The following is a 22,122-nucleotide window of genomic DNA, read 5'->3' as shown; positions in this document are numbered from 1 at the left end:
ATTAATTAAACAAAATTAAAAATATCATACAACATGATATACAAAAAATTATATACGTATATTTTAATTAAAAATCAATGCATATTAACATATTATGTACACATATGACCTAAATATAAAAATAAAAAACATAACATGCCAAACTATAAATTTAAAAAGTGTATATATACATAAATGTAATGATTAAATTTAAATGTATGTAAAATTAAATTTATAAATCAAAAATAAATCAGTGACCTAAACATAAAATACTAAAATTACAGGGTCTGATATAAATTTTATCTTATTCGGTTTAAACTAAAATAACATGGAAAATAACATAAATGACACTAGACATTTAAAACAACTAAGAAAATTTAAACAAATAAGCGACTGTTTTAGAAAAACACATAAATCTAGAAGGCCTAAAAATAATCTATCTCTAAAGTTATGGTGACTAAGAGTTAATTTACCCAACAATTTTATATAAAACCTAACTCTATGCTTAAACCTAGGCTAATTCACGTTGGAACCCCCAAAACACTTACCCCTGCCGCAGCTTCACTCTCCACTTTCCTTTTCAACTCTCTCTTTCACCCACGCTAAATTGAAATTTCAAACACCATAGCCATCGACCTAAGCTCCAACGAAGTAACTGGACTGAAAGGTAAACAACCTAACTCATCTCTCATTTTCTGATTATATTTGTTTACTTAAAAAACCCTTACGTAAATCTAACCATCAAAGCACAAAAACCTACCTTTGAAACTCTAACACCGCTTTAGACTCTCGGCCTTTCAACCCATACAAACCTGGTCACCATTCAACGCCCAGAACTTTCTCCTATGCGCCTACACCTTAAAACCAAGTAGAGGAGACTTTAACCGAGACCTTACACCACCCTTCTATCTCTACTTAGATTTAAACTCAAAACCGAGCCTCTCATACGCATGCAAACCCCTACTCCGACGACATTGTAATCTCTAAGAAAGGACCTTAATCACTATCACTCACTTACTTCGACTACACATATACCCGAAGGTAAACCCAACCGCTCTCACTTCTATTTTGAGTTTCGTACTTATTTTAAAAGCTATTAAAACAAATATAAAAAAATGTAACTGTAAATAGTCATGAAAATAAAATCTTACAGGAATTAAATTTTGAATCTGCTTTGTATCGCTTTCGAAAAAAAGGTAGGGTAAATCTCCGTTATATTGCTTGCTCTTTGAACACCGGCGATGGAATATTATTTACACCGTTTTCATATTTGCTTTGCTCTATAAAAAAAACGAATCTAAAGGACTCCCTCTTTTTTTTTTGTCTCCTCTCCTTCAAAATGCTCTGTGTAATCTATTATGTTCCCCCCCACCTTTTTGTGTTCCCCTTCCGTATATATAAAAAACTGCTAAAAACCAACATTAACCTCTCTCTTTTCCTCTGTAATCAACTGTTGTCCATTGGGCTTGAATTGGGCCCGCAACTGGTTCAAGGTCAGGTTAGGTTGTGATTGCTTTGAGTCTGCTTCGACTCGGCCCCGGATAAAAACGAGCATCTACAACTGCCCCTCTTTGTTCATTGTCGTGCAACGAGAATAGAGCAAAGATCAAAAGATGGTGTGTTTTTATCCAGTTCCATCTTCATGCTTTGAAACTTGATGAGGATATGCTCCCTCTTCTTTGAACAATCTTCAACCAGTGGGTTCGCTCCCTCTTGCTTCAAGGAATAGAACTCAAAATATCTTCTTCCTACGGGTTCACTCCCTCTTGCTTCAAGGAGTAGAACTCGAACAATCTTCTGTCTACAGGTTCGCTCCTTTTTGCTTCAAGGAGTAGAACTCGAACAATCTTCTTCCTACGGGTTCGTTCCTTCTTACTTCAGGGCTTAGAAATCGAACAATCTTCTGTCTACGGGTTCGCTCCCTCTTGCTTCAGGGAGTAGAACTCGAACAATCTTCTGTCGACAGGTTCGCTCCCTTTTGCTTCAAGGAGTAGAACTCGAACAATCTTCTTCCTATGGGTTCGCTCCCTCTTGCTTCGGGGAGTATAACTCGAACAATCTTCTGGTGTGATTCTGCTTCACTATTCTTCCATGAAGGCTCAACTTCGAAGGTTAAACCTGAAAATCAAACGTTGTCACTCATTAATGTATGCTTGAAGATTTGAAAAACATTATACTCGAAAAATGTAAAATTTAAGAGAATCTTTGAGAATCCATTTCTCTTGAGGGAGCTTGTCTCGCAACAACTAGATATGAGAATCTTCTTGGACTCGGCTGCCATCTGAATCTCTCTCTTCCTGGGACCTTGAATTTGTTAATGACTCCTCGTGCGCATTTCTTTTTAATCAATTGATCCGTTTCTTTATACTCGAGAACCTTTAATTTTCTCCTACATTTGATGATTTGATGGCTTACTCCAACGCTCTTCCAATAAGACTTAAAATGGCCCGAATGACTTATCACCTTGGTGTGAAAACATCCTACCCGAATGACTTATGGATGACCCGAAAGATTTATTATCTTTCTCGAAAGACTCAAAAATGACCCGAATAATTTAATCATCATGCTCGAAAGACTTACTGATGGCCCGAATGATTTAATCATCATGCTCGAAAGACTTACTGATGACCCAAAAGATTTAATCATTATGCTCGAAAGAATTCATCATCATGCTCGAAAGACTTACTGATGGCACTTACTGATGGATTTGCTTCACTACTCTTCAGTGAAGGCTTACAAATTACCCGAAGGATTTAATCATCATGCTCGAAAGACTTACTGATGGCCCGAAGGACTTCATCATCATGCTCGAAAGACTTACTGATGACACTTATTGATGGGTTTGCTTCACTACTCTTCGGTGAAGGCTTACAAATTACCTGAAAGACTTAATCATCATGCTCGAAAGCCTTACTGATGGCCCAAAGGACTTAAATTGTTTAATGGGTAAGAAACCTTTCTTATTTTTCAAAATCTCAAATTTCATATTTTAATGAGAAATATTTCTCATTTCACTTCATAAAATGACTTAATGGTCGGTCCACGTGCCCCGCTTCAAAGCAATGCTTCCTATGTGGATTGACCCCTGCGTTCCTCAGGTTCTGCCTCTCTAAACATAATTCCCCGTATTTGATGTTTAACTTCTACTTTTCAATTGTCGGGATTTTAACATCCTGCATCTTCTCTTTTCACTGGAAGATCTGTCAAAATCATGTGTTTATGCATGAAACACGAATGCAATGAAATGTATCATTGTAATGTATTTTCTTTTATGCAAATGATGTTCTCATGAATGCATAAATATCGATTCCATCTTCACTTGACTTCAAAGTGGCGAACTTAGTCTTCTTCTACTTGATCATTCCTCTCCGGGGTTTGCTTTAGATATCCGTATAACTCATAATTTCCAACTTGCATTTTTAAAGAACTTTCTGATCTTCTATCTTTTTGTTTTCTTTGTTTTCTATCTTCATTTCAGAGAAATTGCTTTCTCTCTCAACTTCTTGCTATGATCAGAAATACCACTAAGTTGCCCCATTTCTGTCCTTGGCTCAATTACGCTTTCTGAGTTGTTCTTTCTGGACTCTTCCATTGATTGATGCTCGGTTGGTTTGCTTTACAAGGTAAGCTCTGCTCAAATTCATGGTATGCCCCTGACACTTCAAGTTGTGAGACTCATTCTCAATATCTTCTTGGTCTGAATCTTGTCATCCCAACATGATCTGGGTTTCTAGTCATGCCCCAAAGTGGGTACTCATGGATTTCTTCCTGTCCAACATATCCTAACTTGAATGTTCTCATTCTGGTGTCACTATATATTAGTGTTGTCAAGTAGTTTGAAGGAGTCTCTTCACATTGTCATAAACACTTAAGAATTGACCAATTATTCTAACAAATGTCTTGTATTTTATACAAGCTGTAATATGTGCCCCTTCTGAATAATGAGACCATATTCTTCTTGGCAGGTTACTGACAACGTCCCAAGGAAATGTCACAAGTTTTATTCTTTAGTCTTTCTAATCTCTAAGACCACTTGCTTTCAATACTATGAAATGTTTCACTATTCTGGCATTATTTATTTTTTCTACAACAGAGGCAGAATGAATCTTTTCACCTTCAAGGTCCTTTGACATTTGAGACTGTCTTGTTTGAAAATGTTTTTTTTCTTTCTCTTATTTTAGGGATCAAATAATGAAATAATTTTACAAAAAATTACCCCTTAATTCAAGCTCACAATCAAATCAAATCATAAACATGAGTTCAAAGAATATTAAAAAGAATCAATAGCTCTTTGTTTGAAAATGTTTTTCTCTTTCTCTTATTTTAGGGATCAAAGAATGAAAGAATTTTACAAAAAATTGCCCCTTAATTCAAGCTCACAATCAAATCAAACCATAAACATGAGTTCAAAGAATATTAAAAAGAATCAATAGCTCTTTTTAATGTTTTTAGAGTTATAACTCTTTGACAAGTGTCAAAATTGATGAGTTGGCTACAGGTTGGCTTCTTTTTTTTTTTAAAAGGTTTCGACCACCAAAATTTCACTTCTTTCTCAGTCTTCGTGAACATTTTAACATGCACCTCTTTCTTGGCTTGGTATTTTAATCGGATACGGACAAAATGACGCAACTTGCATAATCAATTACTAGACTTTCTAGAACACTTCTATTTCAGTTCTCTGAAATCTTCCATTTGTTCAAGCCTCATAGACTCCTCTAACAAAGGCAGTATAGAAATATCGGTCTAAAAATGAAATTCCTGAGTGCTCGTGTGATATTGACTATAACAGGTGTTCCTTAACTCCCTTAGTCCATCTTTACCGAAACTCCTTATTCATAAAATTGATTTAATTTGCCATTATCTGGCTAGCTGAAATCAACTTTATTGTAATTTGCCTCTATCGGGCTAGCTGAAGGGTTCATCTCATCAAAAAGTCTTTGACTTGACAATCACAGTGGAGCATACACCAAATTGCCAGGTACCCGATCAAGGTCATGGTTTGAATATAATCTATTCATAAAGCCAGGGCTTTCGAGTTTCCTCTATAACCAATTACTTTAGCGGAATAGCTCAGCTTTATTGTATATATATAATATCATCACCTTTATTAGGCTAGCTAAATTACGTCCATAAAGCCGGGGCGTTTAACCAATTGCTCTAGAGGGACATCTCAAGCTTTATTGTATACATATAATATTATAATTTGGGTATACGGGTCCAATTTCTTAAGCTTGTCAAGAAGAACCTGTCATAGTCTAGGTGTCGTTGAAAGTCAGAAAATCTCATCGTTAGAGTTCAATTTCCAAACAACTGACCTAAACTAGATTCACCTACTCGACTATTCCATTTGTAAGGATCATAATCATCATTGAACGTCATCAACAGAAGTGTAATCTATTCGGTTTTGTAACATCATACACAAAAGATGCCCCATGTTGTCCGCTCCTATACATACCTGAATACCAAACCTATTGTTCATCTCCTTATGATAGAAGAAGGCTATATCGGTCCCTACAATAGAAGGGTATGGTGTTCGATTGTATCTTCTGGAGATAAGGTAAAGGTCTTTGTTTTATCAGGTTTCAACCTTGTCATCTTGTCAAAGATTTATAACTCTAATAATTTACAGAGTTTTTAATTCAGTAGGTTTTCAAAGAATTTCAAGTTGCAAATTCGATTCAATGCTCACCATCCTCAAAGTAACATGAATTTATTTAAACATCATTATAAAAAAGCCGAGAAAGGATGAAAAACAAGTTCAAACATGATGTTGCAAATGAAATAAAGCTCCATAATGAATGAAATGATCTCTTCCTAATTAGGATGCCCCATTACCCATCTAATGTCGTGATACTTAACTCAAACGGATGTTACATATTATTCTTTGATGCCCCACTCAAGCTCGTCATCCACTGTTCCACCAATTCCTCTGTTAACGTCCCAGTTGCCACAAGCATCTCTATCTCTTTTAACAGCGGCCTACAGTTTCCCGTAGAATGTCCCAATGCCCCCAAGTGGAAATCACAGACACTATCTTGATCATAGCTATGAGCAGAAGGGTCTGGTTGCACTTTCACTGGCCTCGGTGTGAGGTATTGACCTTCAATCAAATGGGGATACAGATCTGAGATAGGAGTTTGGAACACTTTTAAAGCATTTTTCGATCTTGGGACTTTCTTTGGACGCCTCGAGTAACCCGTTACCCCTTTTCTTTTACGACTTTGAGAGCTCTGGACGTGACATTCATTCACCTCATCAGCTTGTTCCTTTTGATCGGTTGGGTTTTTAGAAGTGTCTTTCAAGTTTCCTTTGCTGATTGCATCCTCAATTAACTCTCCAGCTGTCATAAGATCCTTGAAGTTATTCGTCGACTTTCCCAACATTAACTCAAAGAAAGGAGCTGGAAGAGAATCGTGAAACATATATGATATTTCTTCTTCTAACAAAGGAGGTTGAACTTGTACTGCCACTCCTCTCCATCTTAGGGCATATTCTTTAAAGCTCTCAGTAGCTTTCATTCTTATCCTTTGAAGGTCATGACGTTTTGGGGCTAAGCCTTTAACATATTGATATTGTCCCAGAAAAGCATCAGCTAGGTTGACCCATGTCTTGATCTGTTCTTTGTTCAAACGGTTATACCATACTATAGCTGGCCCAGCAAGACTATCATGGAAGTAATGAATCAACATATTGTCATTATTTAGGTACCATTCCATCTTTCTACAAAACATATTTAGATGAATTATGGGACAACTAGTGCCATCATATTTCTCAAAATTAGGCACCCTAAATTCATGTGGGATGACCAAATCAGGGACCAAACTAAGTTCTCTAGCTTCTAACTCCTTGTGAGGGGCATTAACAATCTTCATATCTTCAATGGCTTTATTCAACCACCTGAATTTGTCTTCAAATTGCTCAAAATTGACGAGGCTCATCCCTAGGTCTGAGTTAGACGCTCCAGGGCAAATTATCACTCTTGATGTACCAGTCTGATGAGATTGATTTCCTTTATCCTCTATTTTCTCTTTACTAGCAGCCTGTGGTACTAGTACCTGGATCATTTGATTCGATACGCCTTGCAAAGAACCCGATGATTGATTCCCCGTATCTTGTTGTGACCCGACTAACTGCTCTTGCAACTGATCTTGTGATCCCCTTATGAGATTGCTCCATTGTTTCCATTTGCTTGTTCATGATGATGAGGAAGTAGTATGAATGGATGATCTTGTTATTACTGTCACATAACCTTCCATAAATTATTTCTGTGTTTTTATAATTAATGCATGTAAAATGCTTAAATAAATACATGTAATGCAAATGCAAATGCCAAATGCAAATACAAAAGGTGTCATTCCAGAGTGACCATCTTAAAACAACTTTCATTGAACACAAAGGTCTCGATACATCAAACAAACTTTACATATAATGGACAGCTTTCACTCCCAACTTTTTTATCTCTTTCAAAAGCCAATTTAATTTCCACTTATGCTCGGGGGTCGAGTTGTCAATCTGCTTCAATTCTCTTACAAAGCCAGCTAAATTAACCCATTTCTGAGCCACATTGCTTGCTTAGGTCATAGCTTCTTTCATGACGTTGTCTCTTTTCTCTATCCTGAGTGTCGATTCTCGGAGCTGTAGACACTGCTGTTGAATCTTCCTTGTAAGAAAGCCATTTTGGTTATGAAGCTCTTGTATAAGATCACTACAATCATCCACAATCTTCATCAACTTCTCATTCTTAGCTCTAACGACTTCTAGATCAGCGTCATTCTCTCGTTTGTGGCGTTGATATGAGATTTCCATATTGGCAATGGATCTGTTCAACGTTTGAATTTTGGCATGATATCTTCCCAAATTATCAACAGCTATATTGCATCTTTTTTCTTTAATTTGTAAATCATGAGAAAACTTCTCGGCTCGACCTTCTTACACCTTACAATTCATTCTCCACTGTTCAGCATCATTCTTCAGTTTAGCGACTCCTGTTATCCTTTCAATTCAAACTCCAATACTCTATGATCTAGTAGAAGTTGGACTCGACGTTTGAAGGTAGAACAATTCTCAATAGAATGTCCTTGAATCCCAGCATGATATTCACAACGAACGTTGACGTGATACCAACTTGGATATGGAGGCTGCAAAGGTTTCACATAATGCAGGGCCACTTCTCGGGCTTCTAACAGTTCATCATACAATTCCTTATATGATATTGGGATGGAATCACAACGAGAGTCACCTCTCAACTTGGGTTGAACTGAAGTTTCCAGTTTTATTTTCCCTGATGTTGGGAGTAGTCTATCAAACACCAACGAGTTTTGATTGCATGTCTTCTTTTCATCCTTCTGAACTTCTATAGTTGCCACTATTTCCTTGGCATTTCCAAACAATTTGTTGATACGAACAATGATTGTGCGTGATTTCTCATTTTGGCCAGAATCAGCAGTTTCTAAAGTAGTCCCTTGCGTATTTGACACCTCAAGATTGTTTTCATCGAGCTCTTTCTTTTCTTTGGTAGAAGTCTCTTTTCCTTTAGACAAAGCATCTATTCTATCCATCATCTTGGACATCTTCTCTTTTATCTCTCTTATCTCCTTGTGCTCTTCGTCAGACATATGATTTTTATGTGCGCAAATCTCCACTATTTTCGAAGCTTTCTCAGGATGCCATTTCTTGACTGTGTTATAGTCTGTTTGATCACGAAACCCCTTTTCCGTCATGAAAACCTTTTACTATGATGACCACTCACAAATCAACACCTTTTGAATATGTCATGACCATGCAATGCAGACAAAGAGAAAAACAACATAAAAAACAGGTTAGTACAAATAAAATAACAAAAGGACAAAAAACAACAATAGCAAAAAAAAAATAAAAAAAAATTGAAGCTAATAAGAATGCAAATGCAAATGCAAATGCACAAGGTGTTAATCCTAAAAGTGACCACCATAGAACAACCTTCATTTAGACAACAAGAATTCAGAACACCATGTAGTCAAAATATAAATGTGATTCTTCATTTCTTCATTTCCTTGAGCCATATTCTTCATGGAATCTAAAATTGAACCCAAATTTGTCGGCGAATTTTATCACCTTTGATGACGCCAGATGTCTTTAAATCGAATCGTGAGGTCTCCATGTTTACTTTTAATACGAAGTGGTCTTCATGTCTTTGTGAAGGGTCTTCTTGTCCTTAGTATGATTGTATCTATCTCTTGAGTCAACATCTTGGCCTTTTCCCCATTAAAGGAAGTCTTCAATCAGTTTGGTTTCTTCATTCAACGGATATCATTCTTCATGATCAGTCGAACATCTTTGGATCTCTCGGTTTTGACTACATGGTTGAGAATTTCTTGTCTCAATATGTCTAGCCTTCTCATTAGTCAACCACTTGTGAATTAACACCTTGTAATGACATGAAGATGTAAATGCAATAAAATCCAAATAAAATAGACATAGAACAAAAATGGGTTAGTGCACATAATATAAACAACAAAATAAGTACCATAAACATCAAATAAAACCTACCCTCACATGCTGGCTACCCAATCATACTTTAGTTGATCCTACCCAACATGATATCTACCCCAAACTTTGACATTCACAAAAAATCCTAACCGCATGATATCTAATTTGCATGCTTGTTCGAGAAAAATAAACCTAACCGCATGATTTCTAGTTCACATACATTTATTCAAAAAGCAAAATCGAATGACTCAAAAAGCTTTTCCTTGTGTACCCTCCTCACGGGACTCTTAAGGTTCGGGTTAGGCTCGACCTAAATTTAGGCACTATGTTCACTATATGCTGGGTTCAGTTCTAAAGTAATAGGTTCTCGAATTGTCCTTGTCGGTGTCCCCTTGGGCTGCCGAACCCTCAATCCTGGCCCATCACAGGCTTTAGGGGATCGAGTTCAATTTCGAGGGAACACACCTCCTTATGTCCATGCGGAAGTGATTACCATCACGAGGACCATAAGGCGTGAGCTCCAGGAGCGATCCACTATCCCATGCGGAGGTGAAAACCACACGAGGGCATAGTCTCTTACTCCTACTTAATTAAGACGGAGCGGGGTTTTAGCTCATGTCATGAAAATGCAGCTGTGCAGTGTGTGAGGAAAAGCGAAAAAACAAACAATAAAAACACTCAAAATCAATTCCCAAAACACACAATTATTCTGAAACCATTAGCAAACAGATCAATACAACTATTTAATTGTTAATCGAATTAAATTAAAAAAAACCAAAATACAAACAAAACTTATTAAAAACCAAACAAGGGATCAAAAACCAAATTAAAACGAATTTATAACTTTCAATTGCAAAGACAATTAATTAATCGACTATCGGCTTGACTCTCTAAAAAAGTCCCCAGCAGAGTAGCCAAGTTGTCGAAACGATTTTTTCTTAAAAGGCGAAAAAATGTGAGATTTTAAAAACCACATTAATTCTTAATTGTCTCTTTTTATTTTAAAAACATATGCGATTTAAAAGACTTCTCGTTTCGAAAAAATTTGAATTTACTTTACGATCGAAAAAGACGGTTCGAAGAGTCACCACCAATCTTTGATTAGGGTGTGATTGGGCACCCAAAAATGCTTTGTCATTTTAAATAAAAATTAATTTTAATTAAAATAACAAATTGAGGTATGCGTTACCAAAATTCGAGTTCGGGAGTCAGTTACGTGTGGGGAAGGATTAGCACTCCCACAACGCCCTAAATTGGTACCTAGTCGATTAATTAACGCCTTTGCAATGAACTTTATAAATTCGAACTTAATTTGATTTTTGATCCCATAAAACAATGACGTAAATTTAAAAAAATTCAATAGCACTCAAACAAATTAAATTAAAATTACCAAGTCGTTTTAGAAAGATAAAGAATGTTTGATTATTTACAAATATCGAGACCAGATCTTAAAGATATAACAACCTTTTCTCGATATATTTAAATAAACGAACATTTCCTTTTCTCTCGTTCACAAATTTTAGGTGACGAATCAATTTTTTTGTTTCACTTTCGGGATACACTTTTATTTTAAAATCATTAAAAGCGGACCTCAAATCAGTTATGATTGCCCACTTAAAACAATTTTAAATTAAAGGGGTATTACCCTTAGTCTGATTATGTAATATGTCAAGTTATGCAAATGAGGATATCATACAAATTGTGCAAAAAATATGTCATGCCAAAAATTAATTAAACAAAATTAAAAATATCATACAACATGATATACAAAAAATTATATACGTATATTTTAATTAAAAATCAATGCATATTAACATATTATGTACACATATGACCTAAATATAAAAATAAAAAACATAACATGCCAAACTATAAATTTAAAAAGTGTATATATACATAAATGTAATGATTAAATTTAAATGTATGTAAAATTAAATTTATAAATCAAAAATAAATCAGTGACCTAAACATAAAATACTAAAATTACAGGGTCTGATATAAAATTTATCTTATTCGGTTTAAACTAAAATAACATGGAAAATAACATAAATGACACTAGACATTTAAAACAACTAAGAAAATTTAAACAAATAAGCGGCTGTTTTAGAAAAACACATAAATCTAGAAGGCCTAAAAATAATCTATCCCTAAAGTTATGGTGACTAAGAGTTAATTTACCCAACAATTTTATATAAAACCTAACTCTATGCTTAAACCTAGGCTAATTCACGTTGGAACCCCCAAAACACTTACCCCTGCCGCAGCTTCACTCTCCACTTTCCTTTTCAACTCTCTCTTTCACCCACGCTAAATTGAAATTTCAAACACCATAGCCATCGACCTAAGCTCCAACGAAGTAACTGGACTGAAAGGTAAACAACCTAACTCATCTCTCATTTTCTGATTATATTTGTTTACTTAAAAAACCCTTACGTAAATCTAACCATCAAAGCACAAAAACCTACCTTTGAAACTCTAACACCGCTTTAGACTCTCGGCCTTTCAACCCATACAAACCTGGTCACCATTCAACGCCCAGAACTTTCTCCTATGCGCCTACACCTTAAAACCAAGTAGAGGAGACTTTAACCGAGACCTTACACCACCCTTCCATCTCTACTTAGATTTAAACTCAAAACCGAGCCTCTCATACGCATGCAAACCCCTACTCCGACGACATTGTAATCTCTAAGAAAGGACCTTAATCACTATCACTCACTTACTTCGACTACACACATACCCGAAGGTAAACCCAACCGCTCTCACTTCTATTTTGAGTTTCGTACTTATTTTAAAAGCTATTAAAACAAATATAAAAAAATGTAACTGTAAATAGTCATGAAAAGAAAATCTTACAGGAATTAAATTTTGAATCTGCTTTGTATCGCTTTCAAAAAAAAGGTAGGGTAAATCTTCGTTATATTGCTTGCTCTTTGAACACCGGCGATGGAATATTATTTACACCGTTTTCATATTTGCTTTGCTCTATAAAAAAAACGAATCTAAAGGACTCCCTCTTTTTTTTGTCTCCTCTCCTTCAAAATGCTCTGTGTAATCTATTATGTTCCCCCCCACCTTTTTGTGTTCCCCTTCCGTATATATAAAAAACTGCTAAAAACCAACATTAACCTCTCTCTTTTCCTCTGCAATCAACTGTCGTCCATTGGGCTTGAATTGGGCCCGCAACTGGTTCAAGGTCAGGTTAGGTTGTGATTGCTTTGAGTCTGCTTCGACTCGGCCCCGGATAAAAACGAGCATCTACAGCTGCCCCTCTTTGTTCATTGTCGTGCAACGAGAATAGAGCAAAGATCAAAAGATGGTGTGTTTTTATCCAGTTCCATCTTCATGCTTTGAAACTTGATGAGGATATGCTCCCTCTTCTTTGAACAATCTTCAACCAGTGGGTTCGCTCCCTTTTGCTTCAAGGAATAGAACTCAAAATATCTTCTTCCTACGGGTTCACTCCCTCTTGCTTCAAGGAGTAGAACTCGAACAATCTTCTGTCTACAGGTTCGCTCCTTTTTGCTTCAAGGAGTAGAACTCGAACAATCTTCTTCCTACGGGTTCGTTCCTTCTTACTTCAGGGCTTAGAAATCGAACAATCTTCTGTCTACGGGTTCGCTCCCTCTTGCTTCAGGGAGTAGAACTCGAACAATCTTCTGTCGACGGGTTCGCTCCCTTTTGCTTCAAGGAGTAGAACTCGAACAATCTTCTTCCTATGGGTTCGCTCCCTCTTGCTTCGGGGAGTATAACTCGAACAATCTTCTGGTGTGATTCTGCTTCACTATTCTTCCATGAAGGCTCAACTTCGAAGGTTAAACCTGAAAATCAAACGTTGTCACTCATTAATGTATGCTTGAAGATTTGAAAAACATTATACTCGAAAAATGTAAAATTTAAGAGAATCTTTGAGAATTCATTTCTCTTGAGGGAGCTTGTCTCGCAACAACTAGATATGAGAATCTTCTTGGACTCGACTGCCATCTGAATTATCAATTCGAGTCTAGTTATGATTTTCATGTTATCAATTCGGCTGCCATATGAGAGTCTAGTTATTCGAGTCAACTCGAATTATCAATTCGATCTTCGTGTTTGAGTCAAGTTGAATTTTTAAAATTTTGAGTTACTCGAAAAACAAAAAAAATAACTAATTATTTTGATAATTTTATGATTTAATCCCTGATTTCATTATTCCTTCAATTTCTCTTTAATTTAAGTTAATTTTTTTTATCAAATTTGAATCAATTGCTCCTAAATCATTGTAGAATACATATGGACTTTCAATTTCTCTTTTTGACAACAAGTGTTCTATTTTTCAATTTAGTATCTCAATTTTTCATAATTTTCTTATTTCTTCAATTCATCATGTATTTTAAGTTCGTTTTTCACCAAATTTGAATCACATGTTCATATACCACTATATAATACCTATGTAACTTTAATTCTTATTTTTTTAATTAAAAATTGACTCTTTTTTATTTAGTCCCTTAACTTTTCATTTTACTCAATTTGATCTTTTGATTGCAATTGTTTGCAAATTCTTTCTTCCTATTAATTCATTAACTCCTTTCTACTCTCATAAATATTTTTACCCTCAAAATACTTTCTTTAAAATATAATGGTATGAATATATTTTATAATTTTATATTGTATTTGATATATTAAATAACATTATAATGTGAAAAGAATATGAAATATATATCTTACATGGTTAGACAAAGTCGAAAAATTAGAATCAATCATTATCATAATAATATAAATAATTATAAAAAAATTAATATAGAAACTCGAATAACTCGACTCAAATTTCTTAAACTCAACTCGACTTGAAAAAATTTCAAGTTAAGTTCGAGTTATAAAATACGACTAGTCAACTCGAATAACCCAAAAAAATTTCACTTGATATAATCTACCTCATGCAATACGATCTGTAACAATTCTATTGGGAACTGCTCTCTTATAGGTGAGTTGCGAGACAATGCAGTCAAGTAATCTACAAATAAATTAATATCTCTTCGAATAAACTAAAATATGATCTCCTATTCTGTAACACCCGTAGATCGATGCGGGTGACTCGATCCGATCCGATGTGTCACATTAGGGCCATCAGAGCGACCCAAAGTAAAAAACTCGAATTTTTTTAAAATATCTGTTAAAACACGTAAAGTCATAAAATAATTTATAATTAAAATACAAGTTCAGAAAAACCATTCATATTTGGTATAAAAATAAAATGTGACCTACGTGCCCCCTAATTACACTTGTACCATACTCTTTATCCCAAGCCAAAGGAACTCCCATTACAGATGTCGATAGTTGCACCAGATCAATTCTTTTAACCTGAAAAAGAGAGTAAAAGATGAGCTTTGGGAAGCTCAATAATACAGAACTACCAAGTGATACTGAAGGACATGCAGATAAGTGAAAAACATAAATTTTCCTTATTGATTTAGTCGTCTACAAGTTTTCGGGATGAGCTGTGGTTCTACTGATATTTCTTTGAGTAAAAGACATGAAGATTTCAATTCATAAGAAACATTCAAAGAACCAAGTTCAGGAGATCGAAATAGGATGTCTAGTGTGTTCCAACAAAACAAAGTAGTGTATATAGATCCTTTAAAAATGTTAGTAGTTTAAAACATATTTTAATACCATTGTAACACCCTCCAACCGAACACCTTTATGCATTTCCCTAGAATTACATCCATAAGGACTTACCTTAAGCACATATCAAATGAGCCATCCTAAGGGAGTACCTTAGGGCCTATGGGCCTACCCAAGGGTTTTCTTAGGTCCGTAAGGAATTACCAGCTCTATCAGTCTAAATCTATATAAAGAATTAACAGTTTGACCGAGTTGAACTTGCGTACTCCAGTATACCCATACAGTCCTCAGTAGAAATCATATTTAGCAGTACCCTATAATATCAAAATCATGATCCAGTAGTATATTGTAAAAATGATCATGTAGTTATTTAAATCACATGAATGTCCACTCACACACTATATGCAATCCCATGATTTACCCAATAGAGTGTCTTGGGGCCCGAGAGCCTACCCAAGAAAATTTTTCGGGGCCTCAGAACCTACTCAATGGTCACCTTAGGTCCATAAGTAATTACTAGCTCGATCGGTCTGAACCTATATAAGGAATTACCGGTTTGACCGAGCTGAACCTCCATACTCTAACCTACCCAAATAATGTCCCAATAAAACAATTCAAGTAGTAACCATTAGATCTCATGATCCATAAACCAGGAACAATTATAGTTTCAAGTGAAAACAGGAAATCAGAGAACACATGTCATGTAGCCATAGTTCATTTAAAAGTAAATCAAAACATCAATAAATTAGTAAATCATAAATTTTGGTGAAACACATTTCAAAATAGATAAAACAATCATGTAGTACATAGGGAACACACTAGAGGATCCAATTATTTTCATGAGGTATTGGTATTTATCATGTAGGGACCATGAAACTTTTGTAATTTAATAGGATTTGAAAATTAAGATCACTATAAAAAGGGGTTTGATAGCTAACAGAGTCGTCAATCATTCAAGAAATAATTTATCAAGATCATATAATATTTGGGTATTTTTCGGAGACACTAAGTAATCAGGAAGGTACTCAGAATCTTTTGCATCATAGTTACTTAAAATTTCAAATATGACCGAAGTGATCCATTATTCATGAAATTGGGGGTATTTTAGACATTTGGTTCTTGGAGAATTCTTAGTAATTTATTTTAATAAGGATGAAATGATGATTCATGGTAATCAAGATTCATGTTGATTTATCAGGATATCGAGTCAAATTGAACTGAACAAATCCTAGTATTATGATACTTGCCAACCAGTCAAACCGATGTACTTCAAGTATATTCACACTTTAATACTAACATCACTAGTTGAACTGATCATCTTCAGAATCATCGTTGAATGGATCTTATGAAGACGAATAGGTATTCCCTCCCCAAAACTGATCGCACTAGTTGAACGAACCTCCTTTATAATCAACATCGACCATATCTTCACTTGATGAACAAATATTTCAATGGTGTTTAATTTATTCATAAATTGCAATAATATCCACTTATTTCAAGTCATTAGAAAAATGGGTCACTTTAACAGTCGAGGTTAATTCGATCATCTTACACTTCAAGGTATTATGGTTCCTTTAGAGTTAAGGGTATTTTAGTCATTTGAACATTGAAGGTTATTTTAGTTATTTCGTAGCTCGAGGACATTTCAATACTTTTGATCAATCCAAACATATGTACCTTTTCTGATAATTTGGTCAGATAAATATGTTCAACGTTATTTTTTGCTTTTAGGGGTAATCTTGGTCTTTTTGCAGTGCAAGAGCATTTTGGTCAAATTACAACTCAAGTATATTCCAGTCCTTTCCTTCCATCTAGTATTTCCATTTAATTCAATTTTTCTGAATAATTCAAACATGAATTGTACTTCCAATACTTTAGTCTTTAGGTGCTTGTTGACAAATCAACAATTATAAGTATTGTATCTTCTCAAATGTTAGGATCCAATTATCAGTGACTATTCGAGCAGATTAGAAATTTAACAGATAAAATAATGATTTATCGAATTATAATACGAATTCTCAAGGTACTTTCGCTCTCATGTCAGTCCGGGCTATTTTTACCTTATAGGGGTAATTTTATAATCAGGTAATTTCAGTATTAAAGCTTTTAAAGATGATAAATAGAATTTAGAGATTCTGAGGTTATTTGCTCTTCAGACTAATCATTGTACTTGAAATCATTTATTATAAATATGTTTGTGTTTGTGCATGTAGTTTGGGCCTTACATGGTTTACATGGTTTATTATACTAGCCTATACAATAATATATAACCTTTATCACTTATTGATAACTCCGTAAAAGGTCACATTTAGGGACCTTTTAACTTAAATTATTGAATGTCCAAAGGCTCATTTAGGATCATATAGATGCATTTAGAAGCATTTAGTTGCATGTGGTGAATTTCGGTTTGCCGTCGCAATTTATTTTTACTACGGTGCTACTTTATGGGAAAAGTACTTGTCTGATGATGTGCATGTATTGAAAGTAAGGAAAGAGGAAAGAAAATGACGTGACATAAGAAGATTGCTGAGCTAAATAAAAAGGCCAAGTTAGACTAGCATTTCGAGAGCGCACATGGTGAAAGAAGATATTTTCCAGCAAGTTGTCCCCGACTCTCTGTGCCCTCTGCCCGAGAAATCCACCTCGAAGATACACCTGGAGGGATCGGTGCTTTACCCGCCGGTTCTGCTGATTACACCGTTTGACCCTTCAAATCTTGTCTGTCCTTGGGCGCCTACGACGGGATTATACTGGTCACTCAGCCAGCTACCCAGGTTGCATCATAGACTGTCATGCTCGACTCCCAAGTAACTCAACCATGGTTTTAGGGTTTTCTAGGATAGTTAACACTAAGTCCTAGGATTTGTTTTCCCCTATAAATAGAGGATGAAGCCACAATGAAGAAGACTTTGGATTTACCCAGATTTGAGCTTAAAAAGTTAGAGAGAGAAGGTCTCATCTTTTTCTGTCAATCCTACTTGCCATGGCATTTCTCCTTGACAAGCCGAAGGGAGTGGCGTTCTAAGCATCCGAGAGGAGCTAGTTCGCTATGAGCAGTTCTTGGTGGCTGAGGAAGGTATTTGGCAGTGCACGTTGAAGGCTTTTTCTCCTCCCTTTAGTTCTTGCTTTCATATTTTGTTGTTGGGTTGTAAGGAACGAATAAAACTTGTTTTGTGCTTGTTTATTTCGAACCCCACCATGAATTAATCCTATTTGGTGGGATTTCACTTGGATGTTTAAGTTTTTATTGTAATGAATGGTTGATTTTCTATGCTTTATTCTATTTTGCTTGTGAAACTTAATGCCTTAAGTTTGTAGGAGCTACTAGAGTAGCATTTCCTTAGGAGAGTTTGAGGGTTCGAGAGAATGCCTTGGCAATTTATCTTTAGTCTTCGAGAGAAGATAGGGAGGAACTACATAAACAGGGGGTTCTAGTAGTAACTAGGCCTAATCCACCTTAGAGATAAGGCTAGGATTTCATTCGACTAAAAGGAGTTGTACAAAAATGATAGGTTAGATGTTAATGCTGCCGCAAAAAGGTATTGATGAGACATATCCTGTTATCTGAACCAATAGGATCACTGCAGGGGTTTACGCCAATCGGATTTGCCAGGGCATCTTTAATCTGTCAAGTCCATTACTAGAGATAGCATATGGCACCTCTGTAGACTCTGTCGGGCAGTTTAGGCATAGAAGAAATACCATTCAGAGTAATAGACTTAGATTTTCCTAGTGACTCCTATCACTCATTCTCATAGCAGCTTGTCGTGTGAGAAAGCTAAAGTCCTATATATATTAAATCTAGTATTTACATTTTTATTTTACCTTGGCATTTCCATTTGTTTGCATGTGCCAATTTAATTTGCCGTAACATATTCATTTGCTACCATATCACTATTCTATTTCCACAACATCCGTATCATTTTGCCAAAGCATTATCATTTGTACATACCATCACTGACTTTACTTAGGTGACAAAGTAAAGTGCCTTGATAAACCTATTTGACTTCTCCAATTCCCTGTGGAGACGATACTCTACTTATCACTTTATTACTTGTTCGATTGTGTATACTTGCACACACATCCGCACTCATTTATAGTACTCACAAAGAACGGACAAGTTTTTGGCACCGTTGCTGGGGAATTGGCAACTAGAAGTTAAATTGATTTGTCATAGCATTTTTTTACTTGTTCATATTTGCTTTTTAGTTAGCTTTACTTGTTACTTTCCTTAATTTTTCGTCATTTATTTTTATAGGTACATGACCCGAAGCAACCCTGAAGAACCATTAAAATAGATTGATCCTGAAATCGATAGGCTTTTTAGATAAAGAAGACGCGCTCAACGTGTAAACATGTACCAAATCGAAAATCAAGGTATTGGTCATGAGGAGGATCAGAATGCCAGGGCAAATTTAAATGCTGGAAACGCAGCCAGACCTCATGCCATTCGTGATCACTTAAACCCGATTTTAGAGGATTTAAATCCTGGAATTGTGGCCCCAGATATTCAGGCAGCCCACTTCGAACTCAAACCCGTCATGTTCAATATGTTGAACTCTATCGGACAGTTTGGGGGAATGCCAAATGAAGATGCCAGGAAGCATATTCGTAACTTCTTGGAGGTATACGATTCTTTCCGCCAATAAGGGGTGCACGAAGATGTTCTGAAATTAAAGATGTTTTCATACTCCCAGCGCGATTGTGCAAGGGCATGGTTGAGTGGCGTTCCTGCGGGTTCAATGGAGTTGTGGACAGATCTGTGCAAAAAAATTTTGATACGATATAATCCTACGAATATGAACACCCAATTAAGGAACGACATTGCTTCCTTCCGTCAAGCTGATGACAAGTCGATGTATGAATGTTGGGATCGATATAAGGCATTGCTCCACAAGTGTTTAAACCATAGTTTTCAAGATTGGACACAAGTGGTGATGTTCTACAATGGAGTTAACGCGCCCATGAGGATGATACTAGATGCCTCAGCAAATGGGATGCTGCTTGACAAATCACTAGCAGAGGTATTTGACATTCTGGATAAGATTGTCACTAATGATTATCAGTTTCCATCCACACGACTTGGAGCTGGGCGTAAGTCACACGGAGCTTTCGAGCTAGATTCTAAAGATAACGTGTCCGCCCAACTTGCTACTATCACCAACATGCTAAAAATTTTGCAAAGGCTAAGTGAGTTGAGAGAAGTGAAGGCAACCCATTCAGCTTGTCTATTATGCCACGACAATCACAATGAGAGTGACTGCCCGACCAATCAAGAATCCATAAACTTTGTGGGCAATTTTAATAGAGGTAACAATAACCCCTATTCTAACACGTATAATCCTGGATGGCGCCAGCATCCAAACTTTTCGTGGGAAAATCAAGGATCCAACAATGCCCATAAACCAACTCGGCAGTAGAATTACAATGACTCCCAGGGTTATCAATCGAATATGTCATGGCATAATTCTAACAAGGGAGGGCCATCTTCATCAATTATCAGTTCTTTGGAGGCCACAATGCAAGAGTTTATTACAACAACAAAAACAATACTGCAAGACCATGCAACCTCCATCAAAAATCAAGGGGCCCTACTTCAGAGCCATAGTTCGTCGCTGAGGGCACTGGAGAGTCAAGTTGGTCAAATTGACGCGGCATTACAAGAACGCAAACCAGGACAGTTATCGAGTGACAATGAAGTCACCAAACCTCATGGCAAGGAGAGCTGCAGTGTGCTAACTCTCCGAAGTGGTACACAAATTAATATTGAAGACAAGTTTGGGGGAAGACCGAAGGATAAGTCACCCCTCGTAACCAAGCAAGCTGATTAAGAAGTGCAAGAAGAAGCACTAGTAGAAGAGGAAAAGGCTGAGGATTCGTTAGGTGAAGAAACTGAGGGGACAAATAAAAATGTCAAGGCAACTTCTGTTCGCACCACATCAGTATAGGAAGCCAGACCCCCACCTCCTTTTCTGCAAAGACTGAAGAAGCATAATGAAGATATCCAGTTTAAGAAGTTCGTTGACATTCTGAGTCAACTGCAAATCAATGTTCCTTTTTTAGAGGCGATGGAACAAATACCCACATATGCCAGATTTCTCAAGTAAATTATTACTAAGAAGAGAAAGGTTGAGCAGTATGAAACAATTGCCACGTCAAAAGAATTTTGCTCTTCCTTAAGTAAGCTTCCACCAAAGAGACATGATCCGGGAAGCTTCATCATCCCATCTTCAATAGGAGACAAATTTGTTGGGAATGCATTATGTGACCTTGGCTCAAGTGTGAATTTGATGCCTAAGTCAATATTCGTCAAGCTCGGGATAGGAAATGCGAGACCCACCTCAGTCATCTTGCAATTAGCTGATCGTTCACATGTTTGACCAGATGGGCGAATTGAAGATGTCATCGTACAGGTCGACAAATTCGTTTTTTCTGTCAATTTTTTTATTCTGGACTGTGAGGTCGACGCCACAACACCCATCATCTTGGGGAGACCTTTCCTAGCTACCGGTCGCATTCTCATCGACTGTGAGAGAGGGGAGTTGACCATGTGAGTGGCCGATCAACATGTCATTATAAATGTCTTCCGATCACTTAAGTATATGGATGATTCTGAAGAATACCAGAGCATTTTTGAAGTAGATACAGTAATTATAAAAGAAGCAAATCAATTTTTCCATGACAATTTCATTTATTTGGATGATAATGAGAGGCTACTGGAAAACTTAAAGGCCGAAGAGCCTAACGATTTTTCATCCGATGAATAGCAGGCTAACTTTCTCAAGGCTAGTCTAGGTACGCATTTTGAACCTCTTAATTTCGAAGAGTTTGTTCCTCCCAAGCCTTCATTACAACATGCTCCTACTCTAGAACTTAAGAATTTGCCACAGCGTCTTAAATATGCTTATCTAGGTAGTGATAAAACTTTGCCTGTGATTATTTCCTCTGTCCTCACTCTTAACCAAGAATCTAGTTTGCTAAGTGTTTTGTCACAGCATAAGAAAGCGTTAGGATGGACGATGGAAGATATGAAGGGAATAAATCCAACAATCTGCATGCACAAAATCCTGC

This window comes from Hibiscus syriacus, unplaced genomic scaffold (assembly GCF_006381635.1).
Source record: "Hibiscus syriacus cultivar Baekdansim isolate YM2019G1 unplaced genomic scaffold, ASM638163v2 tig00014862_pilon, whole genome shotgun sequence".
Classification (NCBI taxonomy): domain Eukaryota; kingdom Viridiplantae; phylum Streptophyta; class Magnoliopsida; order Malvales; family Malvaceae; genus Hibiscus; species Hibiscus syriacus.
This window is presented reverse-complemented; position numbering follows the sequence as displayed.